Below are 12870 nucleotides of genomic sequence, written 5' to 3' on the forward strand. Positions count from 1 at the left end.
CACGATGTAAGAGATAGTTAATAGACAAGGTACACCTGAGGTGCACAGATTGCATATTCCATGCGACAAAAAAGGCACAGCTTGGCACCCAGTTTGGATCAGCTTGTGTATGAGTCTGCTGATACGTGAGTATATACAGCAAGCAGACAAGTCTTTTACTCCACAGACTCAGTTTCATTTATGTATATACATACATATACATATGTGTATGTATCTCTCTCTACATATATATATATATAAACAAACAAACGTTGGGAACTTCATAACCACTTGAATAACAATCATTAGCTATGCCTACGCTGAAAGCCAGGACTATGCCTAAGTGATTAAGTAAACACAGAGTCTTATCTGTGAAATGCTGAAAATGCCCCATAACCACTGGGGGGCTTATGCACGGTGTACATAATTTTTACGCAAACATGCATCTTAATACACAAAGAGGAGGGGCGAGGCGGACAAAGGTTTTAGGGACGCGTCAAGACCAGAACAGCCACTGGGCAATCGCTCAGATGTGCAAAGCTCAGCTAAAACCTGCACAAATCCACCAAAAGAAGGAGGCTACCTACTTGTCTGCTTAAAATAACCTCTACAAAGAACGTATTACAAAATCAAAAACGAAACTATCATCCAGCAAAGCAAACGTCTGGAATACAATGGGCTAAAACTGACAGCTGAGGTTTGATTCTTTAGCAATTTCAAAGGTCTTCAGATCCTACCTGACTTCTCGTGCATGGTGGCGTTGCAGCACAGAAATGAGGGGAGCGGGAAGATCGCAACAGGCCAAACGCGGTGCTGAGCTCCTACAGGAGCTGGTGGGATAGCACTGACAAGAGTGAGACAGGCTGTCAGCCTTCTGCACGAGCTGAAGAAGAGGAGCGCCAGTGTCCGAAGAAGCTGTTTCTTCTCATACTTCATTTAATACACACCGTCTTTAAATCCAGGACGTCTTCTTAGGGAAGAGATAAAGAAGTAGAGTTAGCGGCTCCAAGGACACTTCAGGATCTTAGTTCTTTCTATAGTTAGCTGCTATCCACAAAACCAAACTAGTTAAAATAGAGAGTTACATTAAAAATTCTTGATAATAACAAAAGTATGGGATTTAAAAAAAAAGACATGCACGGAAAAGAGGTTAAATTATCTCATTCGTTTCTCAATTCCGCCACAAACTCCACGCTCAGCTCCTCTTAACTCACTCACCCCACTTACCCATCCAAACACAGGGCGGACGCAGCAGTTCTCATCATTCTTGGTAAAAAGACAACATTTTCATGTTTGCTGTCAAATATCATCTCTTTCCAGCACAATTTCCTGCAAGCTATGCTAACTCCTCCAGGCTTTTTAATATATGCTAGAAACTTCACTGTTTTATCTTAATGACCATCTCGGTGGAAGTCGCCGAGCTGCTATCTTTGATTCTGCTGTCTTCACAAATACAAATAAAACAGTACTTCAGCAACAATCTATGACAAACTAGGCAATACATGCATCTACCTCTTACATAAGAAAGGAAAGAATTTGTAGACAACATCCAGAAAGTATTACCTTGTTAGATATCAGAGTGGTGGGGCAGAATGACAATGCTACACAAGACTGTACTTACACTCCTGGGATTGCACAGGTTTGCTGGAATACAAAAACAATAAAGTAAGGTCACTATGCGGAACAAGTTCACTCACTCCATTATTACTGTGAATGACAAGAATATTTCAGTAAGCGTTCTTTTAAACCCATGGAAATTTTCAGATTTATGTCAATTTGGCTTCATGAAAACTGAAACTTGCAGTGCAAAGATCATTTATAAAAGCTGTAGCAGGTGAGCTTTTTAGGCACGGATTTTGTCACCTTTTTGGGTAATGTTCGTCTCTCTCCCTCATTACCCCCCTTCCCTCCCCTCCCCCCCCCCCAAAAAAAAACAAGAAAAAAGATTAAAGACCACAAACTGGGACTTCTCAGAGGTATGACTCCATTTTTCACCTTATACACACAGTTTCTTCGCTATGCTAAACTTTCACAATGACTGTATAATAGAGTCTTACTAATATTGTTTCTGTCTGTGAGTTTGATACTACTTCCCCAGGTTGGATGAAACAAGCATTTTTCATTGTGACGGACATCAAAATAAATAATGTCTCTCGTCAGCTATGGAGTCCTGCTGGCAGTATTACCAGCTCACACAGAATCCCATCTAGTTTTTGGGGTCCACCCCATCTATCCTCAGCAGTGGGAAGTTCTTCCAGAAGCAGACAGACTGTTATTCGTTCCTCAATGGAGCTGAGGCTCTGTAAGGCTTTGCTTTTTTCTTCCCTCACTCCCTCTTTTATTTCCAAGCTTTAACTTAAAAGCTAAGCTTGTGGGGCTGGGGGGAATCCCCAAATCAAATCCCAGCCCCAACATCCCATAGTCCCCTACTCTCAGGCCCAGCAATCTACAAATGCACACAATGCTACAGACTGTGGTGGGCAGGTCCTCCTGGGCAGGGATGTCGTCATCTTTTCAGGTGACGTTCAGCTCCCTGAAAGGGCTGAAATACCACATCCATACTCACTTCCCCTACTTGATTCGCACAGGTGTAGTCAGAGGAACAGGGCCACACCAGCACTCCCTGCTCACAAAGCTCACTGCCTACCTCCAGGTTTGCATCGTTTCCTTGTATTACTGTTAATTCTGACACATTTCTGCTATAAAAGCATATCTCAGTGGCATTAAACAACCAAATGCGTGGACTGTGCTGTCTGCAGTATTTTATCCCACACACTCCAATTACTTAATCAGCTGTTGAGCCCGTGCCTCGAGCAAGCATTTTGCTGGGTAACCATCTCCTAGTCTTGAGGGGACACGTGAGAATAATTTTTTCTTGGATAGTATTTACTTCAAATACTCCTGCCAGGCCAGTTTAAGGAATCCACAAATTCCACGGGAGAGAGGCTTGCCTAAATTGATTCTGTCTTTCTGATAATTTGCTCAATGGAGCATTTCTCCCTTCGGTATTTCTGGGGTAATGACAACGACTTGGATTTCAGAGAAGCAAGGTTTGAAAGGATAGGTAGTATCTTGAAATAGATCAGATTTCAGGAGTACAATCTCAATACATTCCAAAACCTAAATTCCACAATGCTGCTTCTGCAATCTGAGGGACAAACTCTTCTGCCACAGATGGGCAGGGATATCAGACCAGCGCATAGGAACACTTCAGGAGTCAGCAGAAGTGGTAACGAGAGCTGCATCACTCTGTGATAGATACCTGTGCCCGAACAAGCTTTCCTTCCGCTCACAGAGGAAAAGAGCTGGCGTCCTACAAAACGTCTCGCGTCTACCACTTTGGAGTGTTCTCAGTCAGCTTGTCTGTACTTCAACTTCCCTTTGAAGGAAGTAGCAAAGTACATAAAAACCTCCTTCCGGTAGCTCGGCACTGACCTGCAAGCCAGCACGAGGAGAAGGGCTGTGTCACACTTCAGCCCGGAGAAGAGAAGGCTCTGGGGAGACCTCATTACTACCTTTAAACACGTATAGTGGACTTACAAAAGAGACAGGCAAGGACTTGTTACCAGGGCCTGTAGCGACAAGGCAAGACAAGTTTTAAACTGAAGGAAGATAGATTTAGATTGAACAAAAGGAAGAAGTTCTTCTCAATGAGGGTAGTAAGACACTGAAACAGGCTGCCCAGAGAAGTTGTAGAGGCCTCATTACTGGAGGTACTCAAAGCTGGGCTGGATGGGGCTTTGAGCAACCTGACCTAGTGCAAGACGCCACTGATCGAGGCAGGGGGGATGGACTAGATTATCTTTAAGCGTCCCTTCCAACCCAAACCACTCTACGATTACGTGAAAGGAATTGCCTCCCAAGTCATTCTTGACTGACTACAATTAGCATTCTGGAAAGCCCTGCAAGCACTTGTTCATTATTTCTAGGGTAATTCTTAAAGCTGAAGCAGACCAAAGTTTTGTCAACAAAAGCCTTTCGGGAGACTACTGAAAGGAAAACCAAGCCAAACCAAAAAAACAGAAACAGCAAGTGGCTATTACATCAGTTTTGTTAACAAAGTAACATTAACGTACTAGGAATTTCCACGTTCTTTACCCTCCACCTTTAAAAAGTCACCCAATTCTGTCAGTGTTCACCATTAGCATTCTTTAAAACTTTCACATGGACATCTGATAAAAACATTTCAAGTCCCTGTCATCGAGGGAGAAGAGGAAAAAAAATAGGGATGAGGGGGGAAGAAGCACAGCCATTCCTTTCCTCGGTAAGGTGAGCAAAAAGCTCAGGCGCTCAGCAAGAACATTCTTTGAAAGATAAAACAGAAGAAACTGCAGGTTATTTAACCTCAGCTTGTCCTGGTTTCAGCTAATATAGAGTTAATTTTCCTCCTAGTAGCTGGTAGGGTGCTATGTTTTGGATTAGGCTGAGAAAAGTGTTGATAACATGCTGATGTTTTAATTGTTGCAGAGCAGTGTTTACACCAGGCCAAGGACTTTCCAGCTTCTCTTTCTGTCCTGCCAGTGGGCAGGCTGGGGATGCAGCAGGAGCTGGGAGGGGATAGACCCAGGGCAGCTGACCCAAACTGGCCAAAGGGGTATTCCATACCATCTGGCGTCATGCTAAACAATATATAGGGGTGGCTAGCAGGACTGGGGGGACCAGCTGCTTGCGGATAGGCTGGGCATCGGTCAGCAGGTGGTGAGCAATTGCATTGCGCATCACTTGTTTGTGCACATTATTATTAGTAGTACTATTATCATTATTATTATTATTTTCCTGTTTTTATAAGCTGCCTTTATCTCAACCCACAGGCTTCACTTTCCCATTTCTCTCCCCCATCCCAGAGAGGGAGAGGGGAGGACAAGCCAACGGCTATGTGGTGCTTAGCTGCCAGCTACGTTAAACCACAACATGGCTATAGAGTCACATGTATTTGTGCCTGCTCATTTATTCATCTGCCAGTTTATTTTGCTACAGACCGTAGAAACTGCAAGGTTACCACCTTTTGTAACCGATGGGATCTTCGGTAGGAATAGCTGTCTAAAAGAGCCAACAAAATCCCCTTCATCGACAGCCATTTGAACTTTCGTCGTCTAAAAATAGTCCTACAAACATTCCCCGGGATGCTCAACTTCAGCATCTTTCCATTCAACTTGAGGCAGAACAAGCCCTTACCCTGAACATCTTCATCTGGCTCTCCTCTGCTAGCAGAGTAGTACTCTGATACTGACCAGTACGCGCTGCAGCCTACTCGCTTATGTGTATTTACTGCAATCTGGTTCGATATGCTCACAGAGAAACTAATGAAAAATCCGCCCTTTCTTTCAGAAAAAAAATAATAAAATAACTACGACACGGTAAGGAAAAAAAGCTGAACATGCGGTCCTTTACCAACGGGCAGATCCAACATCAGCACAAGGAGTTTTTGGTCATGTGAGCAATCACCTACACCAGCCATCAGGACAAGCCAAACGCACGCACATGAGACTCCATTTAAAAAACATGTAAAGTTCCTTTATAGCTTATGGAAGTAACAACCTACATCTTAGATGCAGTTAGACTGCATCGGTTTAGGGACTGCCTCCTTCCAAAAAAAAAAAAAATCCTCCAATCTGTTCATCCGTTCACAGTTATGCAAATTCAATCAGGCCTTTGAGCCTGAGGTGCAGGAAAATTACTAAAGCACACCTGGATTTCACCCGGAGGTCGCTGCGACTTACCCGGACAGCTGGGACAGACGGGCTGCTCTTTCTCCTGGGAAACCTGCGACTGCAGCACGCCAGCTGCAGCTTTCCTCCCTTCAGCTGCCGCGCCACCTTCGCTCGGCGACAAACCCCGCGGGGGTCCCAGCGGCGGGGAGCTGCTTCTGCCCTGGTGAGCCGCAGGGAAAGGAGAGAGCCGGCCGTCAGCACGCGGGGGGAGGAAAACCTCCGAGGCGCAGCCCGACGATCGAGCGCAGCGAGGACCCGCGCCCGGCCGCCGCAGCCCCCACCCCTCCCGGCCCGACGCTCCGGGGAAGCGCCCCCGAAGGCTCTCGCTCGCCTCACCGCCGGCAGCCGCGCTCGCAGCCAGCGGCAACCTGCGCCTCCCGGCGCGCACGGCCCGGCCCCGGCCCCGGCCCCGGCTCGGGGAAAGACCGGCCGCGCGCCACAGAACTACAGCTCCCAGCATGCCGCGGGACGGAGCAGTCCATCCGCCCCAGAGGGGAGTCGGCCAAGCGCACGCAACCGCCCCCCCCCCGCCGCTTCGCCCCCTTCCCCCCCAGCCCTCCGAAGCCCCGCGCAGTGCAGACGCCGCCGCACGCCCGGTCCGCTCCGCTCCGGCGCGGCGCCGCCCCCGCCCCGCACAAGGGCCGTTTCCGCAGAAGCTGCCGACCGCGTGGCGCCCCAACCGCCCGCCGCCTCGTCCCCTCCCGGCCCGGCCCGGCACCGACCACCAACCTCGTTGCGGCACCGCGCCGCGGCGGCCCGGCCCGAGCTGAGCCCAGCGCGGCCCGGCCCGACAGCTTCTGCCCATAGTGCCGGCAAGCCCTGCACGGCACCTCCGCCCTGCGTTCCTCCGAGCCAATCACGGAGCGTTTCCGCCCTGAGTTAAGGCTAGCCGTGACGCCACTTCCGCCCTCACGGTCCAGCCAATCACGGCGCCGCTTCCCTGTGGGAAGGCGACCCTCAGGCTGCCCCTGTGATGCCTTTTTTTATTTATTTTTTTATTTATTTTAAAGAAGGCGCGGGTGTTCTTGGTCCTCCCTCGTCAAGTATATCTGCGAGAAACGTCTCAAATAATTTTCTTGACACACGATCTTCTCTGAGGCTATTTTATTCGCGGTTGCAGTGGCGGGCGTCCTGCCGATCAGGAGCGCATTGCAGTAAGCACAGCATCAACTTTTATTCCCTATTCCCCGACGCCTGATCCCCTCCCCTGTGTCCTCATTGGCCGAGTACTGCAGGTTCACAAGCTGCTCGACGCTCCTCTATACCATGTATGTACAATTTTACTTCTTTTTCAACCCTTTAATTGCTCCCTTCTTATTTCCTTTTTTTTTTTTTTCCCTTTCTTCTGTTTCAGGAACCTGTGATCTTTGTTTTACCGTTCCCAGCCTGCTCAACCTGTTTTTCCTCAAGCTTCTGCCTTATTTCGGAACAGTGAGGCCGCCTACTGTCCGCTTACCCACGTAGCGTTTCTCCTTATTATGACTGCACAGCTACCTCGGAATACAGAAAATTAGTTCTCTACTGCAAAAACACAACTTAATTTCTCACAGTTCCCTCCTCTCCTTTCCTTACTCCTACTGTTGTTTTTGCACCTCTTCACGTACCGCGCTCTTGAGTTTCTCCAACGTTAAGGCGCAATAGTCTTCTTCGGATGTCACGGGGGATGGTAGGCGTACAAAGCCATTATTTTTACAATACCAACAAATAGTGGTTTGAGCCAATTCTGTTCAGGTAACCACGAAGTTAGTTTCTCCCAAATGTTTCTAAATGCCCAGGAACTGTCATCTTGAGCTACTCTATGTAGGATCTTTCCTCCCCACGCCCCCCCAGTATACTTTTTTCCCCCCAAATATCAGTCAAATCCGTCCCATTTGATCTACATCTATACAGCAACTAGCATTAATTACAGTGCACGCTCCTCCTTATGAGGTTATTAATGAATCGAATACTATTCGATTCTACAGTCCTATTTTTGCAAACTTATCAAACTTATTTTCTAGTTCTTCAGTTATAGCGGAGATATTTACAATAGCTTTTTCTAATTCACCCACCCCTAACCAAGGTAAAAACCACCTTGCAAAGCTGTGAAATACTAGAGAATTTTACTAGAGAATTGTCTGGAGTCCGCTTAATCCTGCGTGTGGTCTCAAGGGGCCTTTGGCTTTGTGGGTCTTCAATAATAGTTACGTTTGGAATTATTGCCTCCAGGGTGCAAGCTCCCTTCCATCCCAGGGGCAACACCTTCCTGGCTTTATTGCCACGTAGCCAGTACCACCTTTCGCCATTTGCGACAGGCCATCCAGTTGCAGGATTCTCACGTTGCATCTGGCGTGCGCTATGTATATTGGCGTTCCTGTGGCTACCATATTTGGTGCAGTGTGGATTATTCCCTGCGTGGATAGTTCCACACCCAGGGTCAGTACTATCGCCCCCTGAGTTTCTATCAATGTTGTTTAAAAGGCACCTTCGATAACGCGGTATATTGTAGCCAGGATTACGCGCAGGGAGTGTGAGAAACACTCCGTAGCCAGTAGCTTAGGCTCAGGCGAGGGTCTCAGTGAAGCAGTAATTTATTCGCGATCGCAATGGCACGCGTCCCACAAGCAGGAGCGCGCCTACTAGTCACACAGTACGGTTTATGTACTTTCTTTCTCGACAACCGGGACCCTCCCCTGTTTCCCCATTGACTGGGTATTCCGGGTTCACAACCTATCCGACGCTTCACAGACACTACGTGGCCTTCAGTTGCCGGCCTGTTCAATTTCAAATCTCTTTTGACTTTTTTACTGTTTGAAGTGGTAATGTTTCTTCACTGATCTGACTTGACACCATGATTTTCATCTAGCTGCTCTGAGGAGTCCGGTTGTCTGCATTTTACAAGGTTGTCCATTAAGCTTTCTTATCGCTGCGAGCCTAACTCAACACCGCATTCCTTCCCTCTAAACAACGTAACTCTGCAAAAACAACATTTTTATTCCCACAATTCCCCCCTTTTCTTCTTTATAAATTGTTGATTTTTGCAAAACTTTTCTCTGCGGTGTAATTTGGTAGATCTCTTCCTCTTCTTCACCTTCTTTGCTTTCCATCCCCTCTAATATCATCACCTTACGTGAGTAAGGTGGTGGCTCCACGGTCATTTGTTTCAATAGCGCAGTTTCAGTGAACCGCTGTACTAGTCCTTTTACACAGGGGATAATGCAACAACCAAGGGTCGTCAAAACTCCTGCTGCTACGATCAAGGATGGAGATACGCACCCCAGGATCCTTTTCCATTTACCAGACCAAAATTCTGAACATCCCGCGAAGCAACAGCCGGTTCCTAATTACTCCGCCAATTCACTGGCAGAGGCGGGAAGCCCCTGCAACGCTCCACTTACAGCCCCACCCTCCAAACCACTAGTGCTGGGCATGTAAAGTGCAGCAAACCACCGCATATCCTCACACACACACACCCCCTCCCGCGCCCACCACCGCTACCTCACGGCCGCTGCTCCACCGCTCGTCCCCGCCCTCCCGGGGCTCAACCCGCCGCCCTCGCCCACTCTCGGGCGCTCCGGTCGCAGCCGTGATCCCCGAGCGCCCCGCCGCCGCGTCGCCGGGGCCTCCCAGCGGCCCCTTCGGGCCCCCGCGCGCCCGATTCGCTCGGCCCCGCGCGAAATTTGCATGCCCCGCCCCCGGCACCGCCTCTCCCTCCCCGCGGCTCACCGCCCGCGTGCCCCGCCCACCGAGCCCCTGCGCCCGACCTCCGCTCCGCGCTGATTGGCGCAGCTCGGCCTCCTCTGAGCGGTCGCCCCGCCCCTTCGCCCGCCCTCCCTCCCCTCCCCTCCGGCGTGATTTGCATGCCCCGCCCATCTCCCCGGAGCCGCGCCGCCGCCCGCCGCCTCATTGGCCGGGGCCCCGAGCCGCCCGCCCCGGCGGCACCGAGCAGCGCCGCGGGACCTGCGCGCGGCCGGCCGGGCCGGGCCAGGCCAGGCCGGGGGGCTCTCGCCGGCAAGGAAGGCCCGGCAGAAGGCTGCCGCCGGCGGGGGTCCTCCGACCCTCCGTTCAGCGCCTGCGGACGCCTCCGGAGCGAGGCACGGGGCTGCGGGGCTCGGCCCGGCGCGGCGACCGGGGGAGCGGAGCCGCCGCACGAGGAGGGGCTGCGAGCCCTGAGCGCGCTCGAGCCGGAGGGGAGACGCTTTGTCTGCTCCGGGAGCCGGGAGGAGGCGCGACCGGGACGGCGACCCGAGCTGGCCGCGAAGGGGTGTCCGGAACCGGGAAGGACGGCCGGGGGGCGGCTGCTGCTCAGGAACCGGCCGGGCAACCGGACACGCGTGCGGTGAGCAATTGCAGCGTGCGGCGGTAGCTTTGCGTGTGCGTACACGTTAGTGTCGTTACTTTCTCTTAATTTGCTGTCCTATTAAACTGTCTTTATCTCAACCCGCACGCTTTACCCACCCCACCCCCGCTTCTCTCGCCTTTCCCGGAGGGGGGGGACTGAGGCAGCGAGGAAACGGCTGCGCGGCGCTGAGCTGTGCGGCAGGTTGAAGCTCGGCAGCCGGAGAGGCTCCCGCTGCCCCGGCATCGCGGCCAGACCCCGTCGCCTTCCCCTCCCCCGACAGCCGAAGGGCCGCCCCGCTACATAACCTGCTCCCGTAAAGCTGGCAAGCGCCGTGTGCTCGGGGTGCTGGAAGCAGCCACCGCAGGGCCGGAAACATAGCTTTCCACCCGGAACACCATCCTGGGCTTTGAAAAGCAAGTCTTGCGAGAAAAACCTCAGTAACTTGCTCAGACAGGGTCTTCTGTGAAGCTGTTTTATTCACGATTGCTGCGGCGGGGGTCCTGCGAGCGGGAGCAACCAGCAAAAGTCTATCGTAACCTTATATTCCCTCTTACCCAACGCTTGATTCCTCCCGTTTCCTCACTGGTTGAGTACTACAGGTTCACAAGCTACTCAACACTTGTTGCTATACCATGTATATCCAATTTTACTTGACCAACTGTTAATTTCTACCCCCCATCTTGTCTTGTGACCACAGGGCCCACGATCTCTTGCTTTTACTGATTTTGCACTGCTCGTCCTGTTTTTCTTACCTATCCTCCTTATCTGGGGACAGTGGGACCTTCCCCTTATCTGTTTAACGTCCTCTCCACTGCTGTGCTGCTGTCATGCCTGCACAATCACTTTTGGATGTGCAAGGTTAGTGGAATTTTCCACCGCAAAAACGCATTCTACTGCAAAAATGCAACTTTTTCTCACGGTCTCATGGCAACACGGCACGCCAGAAATAATTGAATCAGACAGTGGCACTCGTTTCCACAATGACCTCGTAAACATCTGGGCCAAACAGCATGGCATTGAATGGGTATACCACGTCCCTTCTCCCGCACCAGCATCCAGGAAAACAAACAAAGAAACAAAAAAACGCAATACAGCAGACTGATAAAGAATATGCTGAAAGCAATGGGTGCTGAGACATTCAAACATTGGGATGCTGTACTGGGTCTGGCTGGGATGGAGTTAACTTTCCCTGGGGCAGCCCACACAGTGCCGTGCTCTGCACGTGTAGCTAGAACAGCACCGGTGTCACAGCGGTGTCGTGTCTACTGCTGAGCAATGCTGGCACAGCATCAGGACTCCCTCAAGCCCCCCCGAGCCAGCACCAGCAGGCTGGGGGTGGGCAAGAGGGGAGGAAGGAACATCAGCAGGGCAGCTGACGTAAAGCAGCCGAAGGGATGTTCCGTACCATATGATGCCACACTCAGCAATAGAAGGTGGAAAAAGGAAGAAGAGGGGAGGGGTGGGCTCTCACTGTGAAAACATCTGTCCTCCCGAACAATGGGTACATGCGTTGAGGCCCTGCTTCAAGGCCGTGGTCAAGCATCGCCCATTGGTGGGAAGTGGAGAGTGATTTCTTTCCTCTGCACTTCCACACAGCCTTTGTGTGTTTTTTTTTTCCCCCCTTTCCCTTTAGTTAAATTATTTAATAACAATTTTCCCTTAATAATTATTTTTCCTTTTAATTAAATTATCCTTATCTCAACCCATGAGTTGTTTCTTTCCGTTTCTTCTTCCCCTCCTCTTCTGAGGAGGGGGAGTGAAAGAGCAATTGTGGTGGAGTTCAGCTGCCTAGCAAGGTAAAACCACCACAGATGCACATGCAGCAACAGCCACCTGGTTAGTCTGCCAATCGAGCTAGCCCTGCCCAATCAAAACTCCTACACACATAGAAAGGGATAAAGTCCTTGCAGCGCATTTAAAAAAAGCAACCAAACAAACAAACAAAAAACAAAACATACTGGGGAAGACAGTCTGACTTATTCCTGCCTCAGGCAAAGGCAAAGCCATCCGTGGGATTGCTTTTGCTCAAGGACCTGGGTGCACTTGGCGGGTGATGCAGAAGTATGGGGCAGTCTGAAAACCCTCAAGGGTGTCTGGGGTGAGCATAGGCAGTCCTTTGAGTTGTACAATGTTAGTTGCCATGTAACACTGTATGTCATCTGCAGTCGCTATATGTCAACGGCATTACAGTACGAGTCGCTCAGATTAACGAAGAATGACAGCACGTGCACAGACACGCGGGGCTTTCCTTGCATACAGGGATCACCGTGCCTGCACGTGCGCGCACACACCCACCCCAACTTTCGGCGAGTCCTCCCGCTCCCAGCCTCAGCACACAGGCAGCCCTGCTGCCCAGGACTTCCACGATCCTGGGGACTCCTGCTTGCACTCACCTTCTTCCTTGCCGTAGCCCCAGCAACGCTCAGTAACCTCACCACGCTCTAAGGTTTCTCTAAGACCCTTCTGGACCCAGCTTGGCTGCCCCCAGGCAGCAAAGGGGCCGCAAGGCAGACAAACTGCAACTGCAGCCTCCTCATCGTCTTCCTCCTCCACCAGCCCTGCAGTTGCCATCCGCACCCAGGTGCAGCCCTTTTATGAGGAGGGGCTGCTGGGCTCACCACCCTCATTAGCCACACCTGGGGCTCCAGTGATTGGGGGTCCAGTGACAGGTTTTTAGTTTTTAGGGTTTATTTTTATTTTTATTTTTTTACTGGGGCCTTGTGACAGGTTTTTACTATCTTTTCCTAATCTTCTTCCCAAATGTCCCGGTTCTCTGGGATTAAACTCTCCTTTCCACATACAAACTTTACTATTTCAGATTATTAAAGCGCCCCGTTCCAATCGTAAATCCACAGGACT

At 50.6% G+C, this 12870-nt stretch overlaps 1 long non-coding RNA gene across 6 annotated transcripts in view; it reads right to left on the reverse strand.

Annotated features, from left to right (window-relative positions):
• Positions 1 to 6556, reverse strand: part of LOC136790842 (uncharacterized) — a 39640-nt gene extending 33084 nt beyond the window's left edge. The window contains exons 1-4 of one of the 6 annotated variants that reach the window (XR_010831599.1): positions 6027 to 6198; positions 5700 to 5850; positions 1543 to 1623; positions 717 to 949 (exon numbers count right to left, since the gene is read on the reverse strand). This is a non-coding gene — a long non-coding RNA (uncharacterized lncRNA). Of the gene's footprint in view, positions 1 to 716; positions 950 to 1542; positions 1624 to 5699; positions 5851 to 6021; positions 6199 to 6419 lie in introns of those variants that run through there. The other 5 variants (XR_010831596.1, XR_010831600.1, XR_010831595.1 and 2 more) reach the window with 5 other exon arrangements.
• Between the last annotated feature and the right edge of the window lie 6314 nt (positions 6557 to 12870).

Source organism: Anser cygnoides, chromosome 4, assembly GCF_040182565.1.
Source record: "Anser cygnoides isolate HZ-2024a breed goose chromosome 4, Taihu_goose_T2T_genome, whole genome shotgun sequence".
In the NCBI taxonomy this organism is placed as follows: domain Eukaryota; kingdom Metazoa; phylum Chordata; class Aves; order Anseriformes; family Anatidae; genus Anser; species Anser cygnoides.